Raw genomic sequence first — 22550 nt, 5'->3', positions numbered from 1 at the left:
ACACACGCACACCACACACATACCACAAGGACAACATGTAGAGACCTCACACACACAACAGAACACACTACATATACCACACACCACACACAGGCTGGGCTGCATACACATGTACCGTGCTGTACACACACACAGTAGATCGCCTTCCTGCTTTGCTGATTCCTCTCGGCTCTGAGTTAACCTCACACCCTTGCTGGCCTGAAGAACTCCTCTCCCTACCCCAAGAGTCAACTCAAAAGCCTCCTGTGAGCTCCCGGAACAGCCCTCCCGTTCCCCGCAGTCCTCCTGTCACCGTTCAAATACAGTTGCAATTACGGAGTGCGGACTAGTGTTTACGTGTCTGTCTAGTGCCCGGCTCTGGGCTCCTAAGGGCAGGGACCGTGTCCTCTGTGTCCATGTCTACCTCTGGCATCTCGCATCCGCTCTGCAGCAAAAGGACTCAGGAATCCGTCAGGACCGTGGTGAGGGCTCAAAATGGACCCCACTCTGTCCCCGCAGCTTTGTGGCTGGCTCACGGGGAGGAGGCAGGTGAACAGCTCCTCTGGAGGATGTACGGTTGAATGTATACAGGAGACACTTAATAAGTGCTGCTTTGGAAGTGCAAGGTGAAGGCAGAGGATCCATAAATGTGTCTGTGCAATGCTAACTACCCCATCCTCCATGCCCACCAGTGAGAACTTCAGAAGTCACCATTTAAAGGGAATCAAAGCTTTCAAGAGTGAAAAACTTAAAATACGTGTGGACACGCTCCTATAGTCTACATACAGTCAATTATTATTATACTACATGGGTTTTAGGGAAAATCAGGTTGAGATGCTGCAACCCTTGGTCACAAGATTTTCATCGCTGGAAGAGAAGAGGGTATTCTGTATCAGGCTAAAGAAATTCCTTTCTGCCAGGCTTGGTGGAGTATGCCTATAATCTCAGTACTTGGGATGGTGAGACAGGAGGATCGCAGATTTGAAGCGAGCCTCCACAACTTAGTGAGACTATTAGCAATTTAGAGAGACCCTCTTTCAAAATAAAAATAATAAAATAGGTCAGGGGGTATAGCCCAAAGGTAAAAAGGCCCTGGGTTTAATCCCGAGTAACACACACACACACACACACACACACACACACACACACACACACCACTCCTTCTAGTCTCAGATTATTAGAAGTTTTTTTCTTTTTAAAAATAATTAATATTGACCAGGCGTGGTGGTGCACATTTGTAATCCCTGCGCTTGGGAGGCGGAGACAGGAGGATCGCGCTGGTTCGGAGCCAGCCTTGCTGGCTTAAGGGCTTAAGGGACCCTGTTTCCACATAAAAAGGTAAAAAAAATGGCCGGGCATGGTGGCGCATGCTTGTAATCCCCACGCTTGGGAGGCAGAGACAGGAGGATCACGCAGGTTTGAAGCCAGCCACGTGTTCTGGCTTAGGAGACCCTGTTTCCAAATAAAAATGTAAAAATAGGTCTGGGAGTGTAACCCGGAGGTAGAAGGGCTTCCAGGAACCCCAGTACCACCAAAAAAAAAAAAAAAAAAAAGGTAAAAAAATAGGTCTGGGAGTGTAGCCCGTGGGAGTGTATCCCAGAGGTAGAAGGGCTTCCAGGAACCCCAGTACCACCAAAAAATAAAAAAATAAAATAAAATAATATCATTGAAGTTCACAAAGATTATTTTATCTATAGAGATGATATCATAAGTTTATTGAGGTGAACAATTACTCTAAAAGATTTTCTAATGTTAAGTCATCCTTCTATTTCTGGGAAACGTCCATTCTGTTCCTGTTAGGTTTTATGTCCATGGCTAGATTTGTTTTGCTAACTTTTTGCGTGGCGGTTTTGCTTCTATAGCAATGGGCACGATTGACCTGAGTTCTTCTGACTCAGATTTTATCAGACTGGACATCAAGGTGATGTGTAACCCATTAGGGAATTCTCTGTTTACCTGAAAGCTTTTGTATGAGACTGGAATGATTTGTTTCAGGAATGTTGGTTAAACCCTTGAACTCGTGGCCCTGCACGTCAAATGACTCAAATCTTTCTCTACTGTGCCTGTGTAGACCATGACAGAGAGACCATGACAGCCCCATACATGTGGAATTGAATATTACAATGACCTAGAAACAGGAAGGTTAAAAAAGGCTATCTGTATAAACAACAGGGATAGGAGAGGTTAATAGATACAGGGATAACAGTGCAAGTTAATACAAAACTTCAGCCCCAAGAGTGATCAAAGGAAAAAGGAAGAGAAGCAGACAGGTGAGACCAAGAGATTAGAGGGACCCATTGATCTTTGGAATAGAGGTTCAAAGTGAGGATTAAAACTGATCAAGCTGAGACAGGGGATCACAGGTTCGAGGACAGTCTTAGCCAATGGTGAGATTCTCGTCAACCTAGTAAGACTCTGTTTTCAGATAAAAATAAAGTCAAGTTGGGGGTCTAGCTCAATGGTAAAATGCCTCTGGATTCAATCCCCAGTGCCACAAAAAGGAAAGAAGGACACTGGGCAAAAGATAATTGGGCCCCCATGACCCAATTCTGACCCATCATAAAAGAGGAAGCAAGGAACCTCAGCAGGGGATAAAAGCTCACCTCCTAAGAACCTCGATGGCTGTTCTCTTTGCAATTTTTGTTTCCTATCTTTCCTTGGCTTAATGATAAACTTTCATATTTTTGCACCCTTCATTGGTCCTTGGATTCAATCCATCAAAATCTACTGGACAAACCGGGCATGGTGGCGCACTCTAGTAATCCCAGTACTTGGGAAGCTGAGACAGGAGGATCACAGGTTCACAGCCAGCCTCAGCTACTTAGTGAGGCCCTCTGCAACTTACTGAGACCTTGTTTCAAAATAGAGAATAAAAAATAGGGCTGAGGGTATAGGTCGGAGATAGAATGCCCCTGGGTTCAATCGCATGTCTCTCTCTCTCTCACACACACACACACACACACACACACACACACACACTGGGCAAGAATCTATTGATAGGAGAAACTTTGCGTCTACAAGTAAATTTTATTATGTAAGCATATTCACAAGGCGGGCCTGCGGTGGGGGCTGACTGTGCCTCCCAAGCAGTAAAATAGGAGTGCTCAAGAATCAGGAGAGACGCGAACACTACTGAAGGCCCCGGGGCTCCCGACGTGCCAAGAAAGATGCTCTAATTGCTGGCTGCTGAGTCATGGGGAGCTCTAGGGAGAACCCAGAGGAGGAACTGGGCACTTGTGAGCAGGTATTTATAACCCATTAGGGAAGAACTGTGACAACTTATTCATCACGTTGGCTATACCAGCCCTTCCTGATGACAAAATTGCAAATTTCTCCCATTACTCATTATTTTGTAAACCTGTGTGCCTCTCTGAGATTGGAAATTCTATTTACTTACTTATTTATTTATTTATTTATTTATTTATTTATTTATTTTGCAGTACTGGGTGTGGAACCCTTATCCCTCCTTCAGCTGGGAAAGCTCGTTATACCTTAAGAGGAGATGCTCCCAACACTTAAACTATTTTTCTCTCTCTTTTTTTTTTTTTTTTTTTTTTTGAGGTACTGGGTATGGAAGCCAGGGGCAATCTACCTCAGAGCAACACTCCCAGCCCTATTTTTTTTATTTTTATTTTGAAACAGGGTCTCAGTTGCAAAGGGCCTCACTAAATAGCTGAGGCTGTCTGCAATCCTGAGATCCTTCTGTCTCAGCCTCCTAAATGCTGGGATTACAAGCCTGTGCCATCATGCCCGGCTTTTACTTAAACTATTTTGATAGCAATCTGTTAGCTGCTGGCAAACTGGTTGCGTTTCGGATATCACCACCCCCAGCCTATGAGGATAAGAACAGACCTTGCTCTACAAGAAACCCTGGTGCTGTCCACGTTTGCAAAACACCTGTTCCTGACAGTGTCACCCAAGAGCAGGGAGCTTCGTAGCGTAGAGTGACCTGTCAACAAGCATCAAAGCTGTGGCCATGGAGATGGGTGGAGTCATAAGCGAGCCAGGCCTCAAGGTTCTTCAGAGCACAGGTATAGCATGCCCACAGGTCATCTGGGAATACTGATTCCGTATTCAGTGAGGTTCTTTTTTGTTATTGTTGTATTAGGGATTAAATTTAGGGGCAGTCTACCTCTGAGCTACACACTCAGCCCTCAGACCTTTTTGATATTTTCTTTTTCTTTTCTCCTTTTGAAATAGGGTCTAAGTTGCTGAGGGCCTCACTAAGTTGCAGAGGCTAGTCTTGAACCTGTGATCTTCCTGTCTCAGCCTCCCAAGTACTGGGATCACAGGCGTGCACCAGCACGCTGTCTGGTGAAAATCTGCCTTTTTAACGTGTTCCTGAGAGGCAACGATGCTGCTGGTCTGGGGAATCACACTTTGAGGGTGACTGGCCCAGACTTGCAAGTCGGACCCTTGGCGCCTTTTCCCCTGGGCGCCTGTGTTTCCCAGCACTTCTGTAGACACAGGAATGCTGTCTTTCATCATCTAAGCTGGCGCGGAACTTAGATTCCCGTAGATGATACTGCCCTGATGATGACATTGTCAAGGGCAGGGGCCAAATCCCATATGTGCTTAATAAATAGGAGTGTGTCCAGGGCAGTGACTCCAATCTGGACTCATGGCAACTTACCTGGTAAATTTTACTGTCTGATGTAATCTTCTAAAGTACCTTCTGTCTTAATTAGCACAAAGCTATCAGCAGTTATCGACTATCCTGCTATCGATTCAATCGTAAAATGTGCAACTTTAAAATGGCAAAGTCCATCTCTCCTCTTTTTTTTTTTTCCTTGCAAATGAAAAGTTCCAGAAATAAAGCATCTGGGAGGTGGGGGCTCTGCTTCCTTTGCTCCGTATCCCCTGTGCCTAAAACCTAAAACGGGACCTGTCGGGGTCTAAGTTTCGATAAGTGTTTGAGGAGCCGGATGAGGGGGAGCACGCTTGTCATCCCAGTACTTGGGAGGCTGAGACGGAAGGATTACTGTTCACAGACATTCTCAGCTACTCGGTGAGGCCTTCTGCGACTTAGTGAGACCTTGTTTCAAAAGAAAAATAGGGCTGAAGGTGTAGCTCAAAGGTAGAATGCCCCTGGGTTCAATCCCCAGTACCACCAAAACAAAAATAAAAATGTAAATGTTTGAGGAAGAGGAAGAGGAAGAAAAGAAGGAAGGGAGGGAGGGGAGGAGGAGGTTCAGTGTGTACTGTGCTGTTGGCAAGTTCTCAAAACCACTAAAAATACCTTTCTTTCTCTTTTTTTCTCTCTCTCCTTCTTTCTCTCTTTCTTTCTGTCTTCCTTTCTTTTGTACTGGGGATTGAACCCAGGGGCATTCTACCTCTGAGCTACATCCCCAGCCCCACTTTATTTTATTTTGAAACAGGGTCTCGCTAGGTTGATGGGAGTCTCACTACTTGCTAGGGCGGTCCTTCTACCTGCAATCTTCCCTTCTCAGCCTCCCAAGTACTGAGATTACAAGTATGTGCCACCACACCTGGTTTTTAATACCTTTCTAAGGGAGGAATTATGTTCACTTTGGTTGGATCTTTGTTCCAGATGAAGTTCTAGTGGCAAAACTCAGCTGATTTTTTTCTATCTACCATATATGTTATATATATGATAGCTAGAGATTCTTTGGGTGTGTGCTGGTGGGGGTCCTAGGAATCGAACCCAGGGTCTTGTGTATGCTAGAAAGTGCTATACCACTGACCTCTATCCCCAGCTCTCCACCAATTTCCTAATAATAGTATGATAGTAAACATTAAAGGCCAGCGTGTTACAATACTATTGACTTACACAAACCATTTGGTAACTAGGTCACTGGGGAGGGTCTAACTACGGTCTATTAATCCAGAAGCCGAGAGAGGCCTTCCTTCCAATCATGCTGATATATCTGAAGATTGCTCCCTCCTGTACAACCAGTTATGGTCTGTCCACCCTGATACAGGATTTGATCTCAGCAAATCGACTGTCCCTTCACTCAAGAACCGAGGAGGTCTGGCTGCCTCTCCTGCTGATGAGACCGATAGTTGCCAAAACACACAATGGCTACTATGTGCTGGTGATTTGCGGGAGTTGGGTAGATACTGAAAAAGAATCAGATAGTGTAGTTCACTGCTAACTGGGACGGCAGAGAAGATTAATAAGTGGCTTTATGTTTTGTTGCTTTGATTTTTGTTTTTGTTTGTTGTGGTGCTGAGGTGCTCAGGGACATTCTACCTTGCCGAGTCATTGAGCGCCTCGCAAAATGGCTGAGTCTGGTCTCGAACCTGTGATCCTCATGTCTCAGCTTCCCAAACCCTGGGATTACAGGTGTGCACCACCACATCCAACTTGGCTTTATATTGTAGCAGAGGTGTACACAAAGGCTCAGGGACAGGAGCGGTAATGGCACAATCACCCTTTGGGAGAGTCTGGAAAGCTTTTGACAAAGGGGAAGAGGATGTCCAGCAGGAAGACTGGCCACTGCGCCCGAGGTGGACGACAGCTCGTGCAGATTATCATGAGGCGCACGCTCACAGAAAGACAAATGTTATCGAGCCATTGAGGGGAGGGGGTGGCCGGGAGTGCCCGCTTTGAGCAACAGTCTCCTGCATCCACCTCCTACAAACAGCTATTTAGAGCAGGACTGGTAGGTACTGTTTAAACCAGGGCTTGATGACCACCGTGCAAGCCATCATTAGCTGAAATGAGTACACCCTACTACACAGCCCTAGTGGCACACGCTTCAGGCTCTTTATCTATGGAGAAGGGCCTGGCATCAATGTTCAACTTCTCAGCCCAAAGAGACTGGTAAAAATCCCTAGCCACTGGGAATCTATTACTCCCAATTTCATATCTTTGACTGTTTGAGATCTGCTGGTCCACTTTTCTGAGTCTCATGCTGTTTTCAGCCCGATACAATCTGCCCTGTCTTCTTGGACCAGAACATGGACTTTCAGTGTCTCTTTGAGCATGTATTAAAGAGGCTGTGTGTGTGTGTGTGTGTGTGTGTGTGTGTGTGTGTGTGTGTGTGTGTGAAAGAAAGAGTATGTATTGGAGATTGAACCCAGAGAAATTCTACCACTGAGCTCTACCTTTTTTATTTTGAAACAGGGTCTTGCTAAGTTGATAAGAGTCTCTCTAAGTTTCTGAGACAAGCCCTGAACCCGTGATCCTCCTATCTCAGCTTCCCAAGTACTGAGGTTACAGGTGTGTGCCAACAGAGTTTTAAGAGGGGTTTTCATAACAGAGACTTGGCCAGTGTTTGTCCATGAAGAATTCTCCTGCTTACTCTGTCAGTTATTGGCCCTCAAATCCCTTCTGTCTTTGGGGACAAAGTCATGAAATGTTTTCTCCCTTTCTCTTATTTTAATGCTTTACTTACCAGAGCAGTTGCCTGCGGGTTCTTAGGAATAAGCAGGCTCCTGAGCTGAGACAGAGACAAAGGGATTCTGTTTCTCTTGGCAAAATGAGTACCTTTCTGAATGCGTTTGACCTCAAAATGGTTCCCTCGTTGGGGAGGAGTTTCTTACTAGGGAAAAAGAACATGGATTTAATAGTCAACAGTATTCACAGCGCTGGGGACCAGGCACTGTCCCAGGTGCTGAGATGTGATGGTAAGAGATAAAGACAGAAGCACTTGCCTATCTGGACTCCAATATGTGTGTAATTCTGAAGGAGCTTAAGCTCCCACCTTTAAACCATTCCCAGACAACCATGATGTAGGCAACACAGAAACAGAAAGAAATAGAAGGGCATGATACAGTCAAAGACTGTAGAGGATTATACCTGTTATTTATATATTTCCCATACTGAACACAAGTGCCTGGTATTTATTGTTTTATTAAACAAACATATATTGAGCACCTACTACTTACCAAGCATTTGTGTTCCAGAATAGTTCTCAGACTTATATAGATCTTGATAAAACACAGATTCTGAATCATTGGACGGGGTAAGGGAGGGCTTGGATTCGACCTTTCTAAGGAGCTCCCAAGGGAAGCCAATGTTACTTATATTTATATTGGGGTGGAAAGTGGATAAATCAACAATTAGAGAACAGTGAGTCATATAGAGAGACAGCACAGGTTAGCAGAGGAACAGAAGGGGAATAGAATAGGAACTAAAGATAGGGAAAATATGGGGACACTGGTTGTTGTTATTGGTGGTGGTGGTGGTGGTAGTGTGTGTGTGTGTGTGTGTGTGTGTGTGTGTGTGTGTGTGTTACTAGGGATTGAACCCAAAGGTGTTATACCTCTGAGCTATACCTCTGACCCTATTTTATTTTACATTTATTTATTTATTTATTTGTTTATTTATTTATTTATTTTGGTGGTACTGGGGTTCCTGGAAGCCCTTCTACCTCTGGGCTACACTCCCGGACCTATTTTTATACTTTTTTTATTTGGAAACAGGGTCTCTTAAGCCAGCGCGGCTGGCTTCGAACCTGCGTGATCCTCCTGTCTCCACCTCCCAAATGCAGGGATTACAAGCGTGTGCCACCACGCCTGGCCTTATTTTTTTATTTTAAAGTAGGGTCTCATTAAGTTGTTGAGGGCCTCGCTGCACTGCTGACATTGGTATTGAACTTTTGATCCTCCTGTGTCAGTCTTTCAAGTATTGGGATTACAAGTATGTGCCACCACACCCAGCTTGACAATGGTCCTAAAAATAAAACTGTAACTCATACCCTCAAAACAATAGAATACCTAGGAATAAATATAACCAAAGAGGTAAAAAGACCTTTACAATAAAAATTATAAAACACTAAAGAAGAAGCCGGGCGTGATGGCGCACACTTGTAATCCCTGCGCTTGGGAGGCTGAGACAGGAGGATCGCACAGGTTCGAAGCCAGCCTCAGCTACTTAGTGAGGCTTTCAGCAACTTAGTGAGACCCTGTTTCCAAATAAAATATATTTTAAAAAAGGTCTGGGAGTATAGCCTGGAGGTAGAAAGCCTCTGGGTTCCACCCCCAGTACCACCAGAAAATAAATAAATAAATAAATAAATAAATAAATAAATAAATAAAACACTAAAGAAAAAAAACTGAATATCTCATAAGATGAAAAAGTCTCCCTTGCTTTTAGATAGGCAGAATAAATATTATCAAAATGGCCATTGTACCAAAATCTACAGAGTCAATGCAACACCTATCAAAATACCAATGTCATTAGACCTAGAAAAATCAGTCCTAAATTTTATATGGAGAAACAAAAGACCCACTTAGGAGACATCACAATTCCTTACTTCAAATTATACAACAGAGCTATAGTAATAAAAACCGGTGGAACAGAATATAAAATACAGAAATAAATCTACACACTTAGAGCCAACTGATTTTTGACAGAGGCACCAAACAAAGCTATTGGAGAAAAGATCGCCTTTTGAACAAATGGTGTTGGGAAAACCCATTACCCAGTTGAAAAAAAGTGAAGCTAAATCTTTACCTCTCACCTTGCACGGGAGTTAATTCAAGATGGACCAAAGACCTGGAAATTAGACCAGACACTTTGAAGTTACTAGAGGAAGGCCTAAGTGCAAAGCTCTAACACATAAGCACAAGTAAAAACTTCCTCAATAAGACTCCCAAAGCTCAGGAAATTAAAACAAGAATTAATAAATAAAATAGAATTAAACTAAAAAGTTTCTGTTCATCAAAGGAAACCATCGAGAATCTAAAGAGAGCGCCTACAGAATGGAAGTTCTAACCAATCCTTCCTCTGATAGAGAGTATACAAAGTACTTAACAGACTTAACACTTAAAAAACAAGTAACCTAATCAATAAATGGACAGTTGAGCTGGGTGTGGTGAGGCACTCTTGGAATCCCAGTAATTGGGAAGCTGAGACAGGAGGATCACAGCTTCAAGGCCAGCCTCAGCTACTTAGTGAGAACTTTATTCAAAATAAAAAATAAAATATAGGGCTGGGGTAGAGTTCAGAAGTAGAATGTTCCTGGGTTCAATCCCCATTACCACATAAGGAAAAAGAAATGGACAACTGAACTAAATGAGACACTTCACAAAGGAAGAAATATGAAAGGACAATAAATACATAGAAAAATTGCTTCACATTAGCCGGGCGTGGTGGCGCACGCTTGTCATCTCAGCATTTGGGAGGCTGAGACTGGCCTCAGCTACTTAGTGAGGCCCTCCGCAACTCAGTGAGACCCTGTTTTAAAAATAAAGAATAAAAAATAGGGCAGGGGGTGTAGCTTGGAGATCAAATGCCCCGGGGTTTCATCCCCAGACCTGCCCCCCCCCCAAAATGCTTCACACCATTAGCAATCAGGGAGGGGCAAATTAGAATGGCAACCATCAAGAAGTCAAAAAACGGTAAATGCTGGCAAGGATGTGGGGAAATAGGAACTCTCCTACATTGTTGATGGGATTGCAAATTGGTACAGCTGCTAAGGGATTCCTCAGAAAGTTGGGGATGGATCCACCGTAGAATCCAGCTATAGCACTCCTGGGCATCTTTTCAAAAGGACTGAAATCAGAACATTCTAGTACTATATGCCTGCCCATGTTTGTAGCAGCACAACTTACAATAGCCAAATTATGGAACCAACCTAGGTGTCCATCAACAGGGGGATGGATGACAAAATGGTGTGCTTCTACGCACAGCAGAATTCTGCTCAGCAATAAAGAACAAAACCATGTCATTTGCAGAGAAATGGATGAGCCTGGAGAACATTATGTTAGGTGAGATCAGCCAGGCAGAAAACGTGAAGGACTGTATGTTTCCTCTCATATGCGGGAGCCAGGGAGTGATGGGCGTACAAGACTCCGGATGATGGAGGAGAGACCCCAGTGGAGCAGGGAGGTGGGCTAAGGGAAGGGAAAGGAAGAGAGAGAGGGGATCCACGAAGGAATCACTTCCGTCATCGTTACGCACAGACGTGAGAATACCACTGTCAATATCAGTCCTCTGCATGGGGAAGGAGGGAGTGCGGAGGGAGCCGGGGAGGGCCCTCCAAGTGCTGTGTGTGTGGGGGTGCCACTATCACTCTGAATTACATTTATGTAAGACTGCAATGCACCAATCAAAGTATTAAAAGAAAAAGGGAAATTGTGGGTGAAAGGCGTTCTGGGAAGTGGTAAGGAAAAGAACTAAGAGACAAACTAAACCGGGCGTGGTGGCGCACGCTTGTAATCCCAGCACTCAGGAGGCTGAGACAGGAGGATCGCCGTTCCTGGACAGCCTCGGCTTCTTAGTGAGGCCCCTTTGCAACTCAGTGAGAACTTGTTTCAAAATAAAGAATAAAAACTAGGGCCCAGGGTGTAGCTGGGAGGTAGAATGCCCCTGGGTTCCATCCCCAGTACTGATAAAAAAAAAAAAGACAAAAGCTACTCATCACACCAAAAGTGAGCATTTCTTGAGTGCCCACAGCATCCTGAACGGTGTGCAAAGTGCTTCACAGGCTGAGGTCATCCCTGAATCTTCTCCACAGCCCCAGGAGACAGGTCTCTGTGGCGAGCAGAAGATGATCACCCAGAGATGTCCGCATTCGCATCCCTGGAACTGTGAAGGACGATGATAGTGACAGATGAAATAAGGAGGGGGACTATCTCAGGTTATCTAAACAGGCGCAGTGTAATCATGAGGAAGGAAAAGAAGAGTCAAGGTCAGAGCTATGTCATATGAGGAAGATTCAAGCGGTCATGGCTTGCTTAAAACACAGAAGCAGACCACAAGCCAAGGAGTGCAGGCCAACCCTAGGAATGGAAAAGAGCAGGCTGCTTCCCCAGGCCTCCTCAGGAAACGCGGTCTTGCGGCATCAGGAGATCAGCCACAAGAAACCCAGCTCACGCTTAGGACCTGCAGAACCAGAAGATAGTAGACGTATATTGTCGTAAGGCAATGAGATTGCGGAAACCTGCTATAGCAGCTGTAGGGAACTAGCACAGTATCCTCGAAAGATAAGGTTATAGATTCTCAAAGAAGCTCATCAGCTTGGTGGAAAGTGGCTAATTTGGTGTCTGGACATTAGAGTTAACATTAATTAACCATGTAGTGAGCACCAGAGAATGAGATTCTAGTTTTAACACTTGGCAGGACTTGGTGACAATTTGATGTGCAAGGACTCAGAAGATGAAAAGAAAAAATCTAAGACACACCAAGGTGTCCTGTTTAAGCCACCACTAGAGAAATAATAGCATTGCTATTACTTAGCATTATTATTATTAATAGCATTGCCCTATCGGCACGTAGGAAGCAAAGGAGCAGCAGGGAATATTGGGAGAGGCCGAAAACAACGTATTTGTATCTAATTTCCATACACAAATTCGGATTACGCCAATAGTCAAACGAGGCTGTCATGGTTCCCCCTCAGGAACAATTACCCGCAAGATGATGTGTCTGTGGCTCCTCCTTCATGATCCAGAGGTGCAGGGCTGGCATGGGGAGGAGAATATGGCAGGTGAGAAGCCTTGTTAAGCAGGCTCAGCCTTTATCATTCAGAGGGGAGCTTCTTGGTGGTGAGAGAGAGAGAGAGAGAGAGAGAGAGAGAGAGAGAGAGAGAGAGAGTGTGTGTGTGTGTGTGTGTGTGTTGCTGGGGATTGAATGAAGGGGCATTCCACCTCTGAGCTATACCTCCATCCCTTTCTATTTTTGTTTTGGGGAGAGAGAGGGGGAGAGGGAGAGAAGAGAGAGCAAACAGTTTAAGAAAAGCAGAGGAACACACAAGAGGCTGTACATGCAGCAACGCTTGTGGTCCCGGGTCAACCTGCAGGTCTGGGATGTTTGTTAAGGATCCATATGGGAGGACGCGTGGAGAAACAGTAACACAAAGCAGATGCCTCTGTGTTCTCTAAGTAAGCACTCTGCACACACCACCTGTTGGGTAATTATTGCTTTAGCTGATGACACTGTCTCGCTCTGAAATATTTCCTGAGAGCAACTGAGCTCTGTTTTTCTCTGTTTCACCAGCACGCCTCACAGTGCATCGTGTCCTTAAGATTTCAGCAAACACTGGAGAGAACTTTCCAGGGTGAAGGTGAGAATGAAATAAAGCCCAGTCACAAGATTTGATAATAAAAAGCTTTCAATTAGTGCCATGTCTTACTGCCTTTGGAACATGGTTTTTCATTCAATTGTTTGAGTTTAGTCTCCTTCCCGTGAACCTTGTTGAGAGTCCTGTTTAATCATTAACTATTTTTCAAGGTTAAGCTTAAGTTAAAAATTGATATAAATCCAGGGATGGTGGCACACACCTGTGATCCCAGTACTTGGAAGGCTGAGACGGGAGGATTGCAGGTTCAAGGCCAGCCTCAGCAACTTAGTGAAACTCTCAGCAACCTAGTGAGACCTGTTTCAAAATTTTAAAAATAAGAAAGAAAGGACTGGAGGTGTGGCTCAGAGGTAGACTGCCCCTGGGTCCAGACCCTAGTACCCCAAAAAGAAAAACCAAAAGACAGAAAATATCGAATATGGACAATTTCACAGGAGATTCAATTTCTGCACAACCTACAAAGAACAAAGATCTCCAATGCTGTTGAAATAGTCTAAAGCGTGAAGAAGAGTTAAGACCACGTCCAATCAATGTTTACAAGGCCAGCGTTAACTCTGCTACCCAGATCTGAAAACGTAGAAAACTGCAGACCAGTATTTTATAAATACTGCCTAAAAATACGAAGCAAAACTACAGAAATCGAACCCAACCATGCCCTTAAAGAAAAGTGCAATATGATCGAGAGGAAGTCATGGAAGAAATTTAAAATGAAGTCAGTGTACTGCCCACACCTACACCAGGTCAGGATCAGATAGAAAGACTATTGGTTAATCAGGATGGGAGATCATAAATCCTCATAAAAACTGTTCTATTTTCAAAAACTTCAGTGCCTTATTTCCGGGCACTCCACTGCATCCCTCTGACGCAGTGCTTTAACTTTCTGTCCCTTTTTTCTACCTTTGTAATAAGAAAATTTGCTTAAGCTTGTAGCAGTATACTTCTGGGGCTCTTTTCCTAAACTAGCTAAGAATAAGAACCCACATCGCCATCTCACACCCTTACGTTCTGGTTAAAAGAATTACAAGCCGGGCATTAGTGGTGTAGCCTGTAATCCCAGTACATGGGAGGTGGAGACAGGCTGATCACAGGTTCAAGACCAGCCTCAGCAAATTGACACTCATCAATCTAACAAGACCCTGTTTCAAAATTCAAATAAAAATAGAGCTGGGCACAGAGGCGCTCACTTGTAATCCCAGCATTTGGGAGGCTGAGACAGGAGGATAGTGGTTCATGGATAGCCTCAGCTACTTTGTGAGGCCCTTTGCAACTCAATGAGACCCTGTTTCAAAATAAGGAATAAGAAATAGGCCTGGGGGTGTAGCTTGGAGGTAGAATGCCCCTGGGTTCCATCTCCAGTACCGCAAAAACAAGAGAAAATAAAATAAAAATAGAACTGGGGTGGGGTTGGGGGTGTAGCTCAGAGGTAGAATTCCTCTGGAACAATCCCCAGTATCACAAAAAAAAAAAAAAAGCGGGCATGGTGGCGCACACTTGTAATCCCTGCGCTTGGGAGGCTGAGACAGGAGGATCATGCAGGATCGAAGTCTGCCTCTGCTGGCTTAAGAGACCCTGTTTCCAATTAAAAAATATAAAATAGGTCTAGAAGTGTAGCCCAGAGGTAGAAGGCCCCTGGGTTCCATCCCCAGTACCACCCCCCAAAAAAAATTATCAAAAAAAAGAAAAGAAAAAGACTGACAGACAAGGCCATCTGCACACAGGCATGCCGCAGGAAGCTGGCTGACCAGAGGAGGCCTCAGCCCCACCTGGTCACGCAGTGAATTCCTACCATTTCATTTTCGCCCTGACCAGAACACGTATTTTCCAACTCCCAGATCCTATGTTCTCCACCCTCCTGGATTCCACATCCTCAAATGGCATATAAAATGGCATTTATTTTACAGAGACTATCAAGGCCCTCACCATAGCACGATTCCTCCCCTGTATCTCGGCCTTCCTGCCCTCCCACTGCACTGTCACTTCCCCCTCAGGCCCACCTTCAGCCCTCCCTCTCCTCAAGGATGCTAGTACGTCGCCATAGAAACACCATACTCAAACAAGCTTCAGTTGCGTCATCGCCTCCGCCTCTGCCTGTCTCCCTGTTTCCCACTTACTTTCCCAGAGAGTCTTGGCGACGGCTGATTCCACACCCTCACCTCTCCAGCCATTTTTAATCAGTTCTGATTTTACTGATCTTTCCACCACTCTACCACAAGCAGAAGCCAACACACTCTCTCTCTCGTCTTGCCAGACCTTCTTTGGCTTTTTTTTTTTTTTTAGTACTAGGGATGGAGCCCATTGTAGGTGATTTCATACCACCCCATCGCTTTATATTCTGTCTATATGGCCAAGAGAGTGAGATTGATATTAGTAAATGCAATTCATTTCCTAAATTGACATTCCCATACACAACAACCACTTAGCACACCTACCTGGATTTCTAGTGGGCCTCAAGAACACAACTAAATAGGACTGCTACCAACCTACTCGATGTGGGCCAGTCAAGAGCATGGGCTCAGCAGGTCTGGGGGTGCCCGCTTACAATCCCAGTCCCTGGGACGCTGAGACAGGAGGATAGCAGGTTCAAGGTCAGTCTCAGCAACTTAGCAATGCCTTGTTTCAAAATTAAAAAAAATAAAAATAAAGGGCTGGGGGTATCACTCGGAGGTAGAATGCCCCTGGGTTCCATCCCCAGTATGGCAAAAAATAATAAGAATAATAAAAAATTGCAATGGAGGGTATAGCCTTGAGTTAGAACACCTTTGGGTTCAATCCCCAGTACCAAAAAAGAAAGAAAGAACCCTGTGTCCTTGAAGATGTCCTTAAGCCCCTAAATTAACTAACCCTGGAATAGTCTATCCCTGGACTACTTTTTACATGAAAATGGAGGGGGTATTTCAGGAACCCAGGGCTGGAAAGCTTCCTGACACATGGCGTCAGTAGCACAACTGCCCTTTATTTTTCCAGACCCAGGCCTGGGGGTGGCCCTCGAAGCCCCCTCACATCTCATACCTAACACCGCCAGCTCCTCCTCCATCTTTTGTAAACATTCTCATGTTACGTGACGAAACAAAAAGAAGGAGGATTTGGAGCTGGACTGACCTGAGTGCGTGCCCTCTGGTGTGTGTGTGTGTGTGTGTGTGTGTGTTATGTGTTACTGGGGATTGAATTCAGGGTGTTCGATCTCCGAGCTACACCTCCAAACCTATTTTTATTTTTATTTTAAAACAGGGTCTCGCTAGGTTATTGAGCTCTCAACTTGCTGAGGCTGGCCTGGAACCTGGACCCTCCTGTCTCAGCCTCCCCAGTCCTGGGATGACAGGTGTGCACCACCATGCCTAGTTCATTCTTTAGCCTTCTGTCTGAGCCCCGTGCAATGCGCCGTAGCCCAGCCAACTCTCTCTCTCCCACACACTCCCACATACTCATAACTGGAGTGGCGTAATCCTCTGTCTGACTCTCAGCCGGGATGTCCCATAATCCTCCCCCTCCGATATAAGAACACTGGAGTACCATCATCATTAGCAATGAGGTCGTGGTATGTTGCAGCCTGTTTATATTGGCTTGCAAGAACCCATTGTCGCCAGGCATGGTGACGTGCGCACGCGCACAAACACACACACGCACGCACACACACACGCCTGTAATCCCAGTACTTGGGAGGCTGAAACAAGAGGTTCTAACCCAGTCTCAGCAACTCAGTGAGACTGTCAGCAACCTAGTGAAACCCTGTTTCAAAATAAAAAATTTTAAAAATATGTATAAATTTTTTTTAAAAAGTTTCATGCGAATGTGAAAAAAAATTAAAAAGTAAAAATTAAAAAGGGCTGGGTGTATAGCTCAGAGGTAAAAGGCTCCTGGATTCCATCCCCAGTACTGCAAATCATAAATAAATAAATAAATAAATAAATAAATAAATAAAGCTAGGGTGTAGCGTAGAGATAAAATGTCCTTGGGTTCATTCCCCAGTACAAAGAAGGAAGGAAGGAAGGAAGGAAGGAAGGAAGGAAGGAAGGAAGGAAGGGTGGGTCAGGTGAGGGTATGAACACTTGCAATCTCGTACTTGGGAGGCTGAAACAGGAGGATCAAGGCTTACCTCAGCAACCTAATTAGACCTTGCTTCCAAAAGGGAAGGGGGTGAGTACCTGGGATGTAGCTCAGAGGTAGAATGCCCATGGGTTCAATCCCCAGGACCAATAAATAATTAATTGAATACTCAACAAGGCATGGGGGCACATGCCTGAAACTTCTAGTACTTGGGAGGCTAAGATAGGAGAATCACAGGTTTGAGGCCAGCTGTATCAATTTTGAAAGACCTTCAGCAACTTATCTAGAACTTCTATCAAAATAAAAAATAGCCGGGCGTGGTGGCACACACTTTTACTCCCAGCATTTGGAAGGCTGAGACCAGAGGATCGCCTCAGCTACTTAGTGAGGCCGTCCGCAGCTTAGTGAGATCCTGTTTCAAAATAAAGAATAAAAAATAAGGCAGGGGGTGTAGCTCAGAGGTCAAATGCCGCTGGGTTCCATCCCCAGACCCACAAAAATAAATAAGTTAATTAATTAATAAAAATAAAAAATAAAAAGAACGGAGGTGTAGCTCAAAGGTAGAATGCCCCCCTGGCTTCAGTCTCCAGTGACTCCTCACCCCTTCATACACACACAAACACACACACACACACACACACACACACACACAAATTAAATGAATACTCTTCTGAGCAAACCTAATTTTCTGGGCTTGTCACTTTGGATACATCCCACTATACATGTTCATCTTTCTCTGTAAGGTAGCGTGTTCCCCAAGGCAGGGACTTGTCTCTCAAACTCAGTGTCCCCAAGGGCTGCTCATGGTATAAAACAACATCAACAAGCTTCTGTTAAATGAATAAAACACTAAATCATTAACGTTTTACTCCTCTGTTTGGGCTAAGGACTCCTTTGCACTTTGGATAATCACTGAGTATCCTTCCAAGCTTTTGTTTACGTGGGCTATGTCTAGTGATATTTGCTGTGTTCAAAGTTAAAACGGAGAAAACTTTAAAACCCAAGAGTGCATGATTACATGCCCAATTTTCTGTGGGAGTGAGGACCTCACTGCATCACAAAGCCTTGGGGAAGGTCCAGTGGACGCTCGCGAAAAAAAGAGAAAGAAAAAGAAAAGAATGATTTCATTATGAAAATAGTTTTGAGTGTTGGGCGTGGTGGCGCACGCTTATAATCCCAGCATCTGGGAGGCTGAGACAAGAGGATCGTGGTTCTCGGCCAGCCTCAGCTACTTAGTGAGGCCCTTTGCAACTCAGTGAGACCCTGTTTCAAAATAAAGAATAAAAAAAATAGGGCTGGGGGTATAGCTTGGAGTTAGAATGCCCCTGGGCTCGATCCCCAATACTGAAAAAAAAAAAATGTTTTGACCCCGTGGGCCCTCTAACTAGATCTCAGGAGTCCTATAAGGAATTTCAGAGACCCTCTGGAGGTTGTTAGTGACTCCTCATCTGAAGGGACTAAATAAAAAACAATCCTCTGGCCTTTTAGTCTCCCTTTTCTTCATTCTTATGACCAAAAGACCTGTCAAGCACAACTTAGAGGAGAAAATATGGATTTGGGCTCACGGTTTTAGATGCTCAGTTCACAGTTCACTGGCTCCAAGCCAGAAAACACAGGAGCCAGGGGAGGCCAAAGAAATCTGCTCTCATACCATCATGGCGCCCCGGAAGCAGAAAGTGAGAGAGGAGGAGACCACGGGCATATGTAATCCAAAGGCCACGCCCCTCCAGCCATGCCCCGCCTTCAAACCTGGCAGCACCACCCACACATGAGGCTTTGGGGGACATTTTTATTTTATTTTATATACTGGGGATGGAACCCAGAAGCATTCTACCTCCAAATCGTACCCTCAATTCAACATTATTTCTTATTTGGAAACAAGGTCTAAATTGTGGAGGCCCTTGCTAAATTTCAGAAGCTGTCCTCGGACCTGAGACCCTCCTGTATCAGCCTCCTAAGTAATTGGATACAGGCATGTACCGCTGTGCCCAGCTTGGGGGACATTTTAAACTCAAACCACAACACCTGGAGTATATGCGGTGGATTTAGTAGAAGGTGTGATAATTCAGGAGTGATTATAACAACTGTGGGCCAGTCACATCTTTGAGAAAGGCGGAGTGACAACCATTCAATGGGAATCATTGTTTTGAGAATTTACAAAATGCAGTTTTATAGCCAGGCACGGTGGCACGTGCCTGTAATCCCAGTAGTTGGAAGGCTGAAACAGGAGGATCACAGGTTTGAAGTTAGCCTCAGCCATGTAGTAGGACATTTCAAAATAAAAAATAAAATGGATCTGGGGACATAGCTCAGAGGTGGAGTGTCCCTGGATTCAATTCCTAGTACCACACAAACCCCCCCAAAATGTGATTTCATAGCTAGGCATGGTGGCGCACACCTCTAATCCCAGTACTTGAGAGACTGAGCCAGGAAGGTTGCAAGTTCAAGGCTAGCCTCAGCAACTTAGTGAAACCCTGTTTTCAAATAAAAACTATCACTCAGGATGTAACTCAGAGGTAGAATGCCCCTGGGTTTAATCCCCAACAGAGAAAAAAAAGAAAAAAAAAGGAGGAGGAGGAGGAAGGAGGAAAAGGAGGAGGAGGAAGAGAAAGAGGAGGAGAAAAGGGGAAGAGGAGGAAGAACAGAAGGAGGAGAAGCACCTGGGGCAGAAGAAATAAAAAGCTCTCTCTTCAGTGGATTGTGAATTTGTTCAAATAAAGGCAGGTGAGTAGCTGGGCACAGTGGCGCACACCTGTAATCCCAGGCTTGGGAGGCCGAGACAGAAGGATCACAGGCTTGTGGCCAGCCTTAGCAACTTAGCAAGACTCTAAACAACTTAGTGAGACTTTGTTTTAAAATAAAAAATAAAACAGGGGTGAGTGTGTAGCTAGAAGGTAGAATGGACCTGCGTTCAATGCCCAGTAACACACACACACACACACATTCTAATAGTCTCCTTACATTTGAAAGTGTTAGCCCATTTCATGAATGCCCTGAGGTGTACACACCTTATTTCAGTGACATCCCACTGACATAATCATCTGTTATATGGGGGATATTTATCTAAATATTAAATAAAAAAGATTATGCCACAAACACTAAAAATGTAAAGGGAGAACTTTTATTTTTAAAACCACCTTATAAACGCATGCCTGTAATCCCAGTACTTGGGAGGCTGAGACGAGGATCACAAGCCCACAGCCAGCCTCATCAACTTAGTGAGACCCTCCGCAGCTTAGTGAAACCCTGTTTCCAAATAAAAATAAAATCAGGCTTGAGATATAATTTGGAGGTAGAATGTCCCTGGATTCAATCCTCAGTAACACACACACACACACACACACACACACACACACACACATTTATGAAATACAAATGGCCAACAAATATATAAACAAATATTCATCATCTTTATCAACCAAGGAAATGCAAGTCAAAAAGATTGGCCATCACCAAGAATACAAATAGTAATAAATGCCAATGAGGTTGTAGAGAAACAGGAACCCTACTACACTGTTGGTGGGACTGCAAACCAGGACAGCTGCTTTGAAATCAGTGTGGCGGTTTCTCAGAAGACTGGGAACAGAAATACCATATGACCCAATGGGCATCTTCCCAGGGGAAATGCAATCAGAATATCATAATCACGCTTGCCTATCCACGTTCATAGCAGCACATTTACAATGGCCAAATTATGGGACCAGCCTTGGTGTCCATCCATTGACGAACGGATCACAAAACTTTGGTATACACGCACAATGGAATTTTACTCAGCCATGAAGAATAATGAAACTGCCCCCATTTGCAAGAAAAGTAGGGGGAATGTGAGAATATTATGAGTGCCCTCAGTCCCAAAGAATGAAGAGATGTCTGTTCTCTCTTACACGTGGAAGCTAGAGAGAAATTTGTCCATAAAGGCAACATCAGCCAGCTGAGCAGAGACTCCAGGGGAGTGACTGAGGAGGCTTAGGGAAGAGGGGGGACGACATCACATAGACTGCAATAGTAGAAAGCGTGCCAGGAATATATGCTAGACTTCCAATTCCATCTCACAGACTTGCCAGGTGGAGTGAGGGAGGGGGCCCGGTGGGAAGACAACAAGAGTTGTGTGCATGGATTTTTCTTTTTGTGTGGTACTAGGAATGAAACCCAGGGGATTTCGACCTCCAGGCTACACTCCCAGACCCATTTCATATTTTATTTGGAAACAGAGTCTCACTAAGTTGCCGAGAGCCTCACCAAGTAGCTGAGGCTGGCTTCGAACCTGTGCGATCCTCCTGTCACAGCCTCCCAAGTGCTGGGATTATAAGCATGCGCCACCACGTACAGTGTGTGCGTGTGTTTTTCTAACACTCTATACCCCAATTATGTAAAATTATGATGCCTCCTAATACAAAAAATAAACATTGAAATAAACCATCGCCTGTTAACTTTTTAAACAAGGCTCAGATGCCGTCACTCGCCCTTATAATTTGCCATCGGTTGATCAATACTGTGGAGGGCCCAGTAGTTCACATGGCTGAGTCACAAAGTATAATTGTTGAAGAGCACAGGGGTGCAGGAAGGTTAGCGCACAGGCTTTCCCACCTGGTGAGCAGCCCTACACCTGTTGACGGGCCTCACTTCCAACCTGACTCTCCCCACCTGAAGCACAATAGAGCTTTCAAAGCCCTGGATCTACCAACCAATCTGCCAACCCTCACAAAGACTTTTCCAACAAATACCTGTTCATTGTCACGTATCCTGCAAAACACCACCCCAATGCCCTCGTGTACCAAAAGGTTGTCTCGCCCCAAATCATGGAAACCTGTTGTTTGACATCACTCAGTGGACGACCCATTTGAGAACTGCATCCTTAGAAGACACCTTAACCTTACCTTGGGCCGCACACCCTGTGGGGGCAGACTGCATCCAGAGCCCACCGGCTAATGCAAAGGTAGAAAGGCCTGAACCCCTCACCCCAACTCAGGACCACTCCAGAAGTCTCTGGGTCTTCAGCATCCCTGGAAGCATCATCTGGGCACTGTCATTGATACTCTTTGGCAATCTAACTTCTCCTCTGTCTGTTCAGCCTATTTGTTGATTCTGAGAACACTCCCAATTAAACTTCTTATGTGTGTGTCCCCAACTGGGAGTGTGTCTCCAAAAAACCCAACCTGCTCTAGCGACGGAAGGGCTTTATTTGGTTGGTTGGTTGGTTTTGTTTTGTTTTTTTTGTGGTACTGGAGGTTGAACCCAGGGGTATTCTACCTCCCAGCTATATACCCTCAGCCCCTTTTAATTTTTTATTTTGAAACAAGACCTTGCTAAATTGCTGAGGCTGGTCTGGTACGTGCAATTCTCCTGTCTCGGCTCCCCCCACCCCCGCCAAAGTACTGGGATTCCAAGTGGGGCAGGACACACCCGGCTGGGAGTTTTTGAACACTGTGTTAATTAGAGGTTGTTCACCTGACTTATATAGAAAGAGGTACTACAAAGGAACACAGTGATTCAGCCAGTAAGTTTTGCTAATCATGAAAACCCGTGTGTGACGGCACA

This window comes from Muscardinus avellanarius (genome assembly GCF_963383645.1).
Source record: "Muscardinus avellanarius genome assembly, chromosome: 5".
Lineage (NCBI taxonomy): Eukaryota > Metazoa > Chordata > Mammalia > Rodentia > Gliridae > Muscardinus > Muscardinus avellanarius.
The sequence above is the reverse complement of the archived record's forward strand: the minus strand, read 5'-3'. Positions refer to the sequence as shown.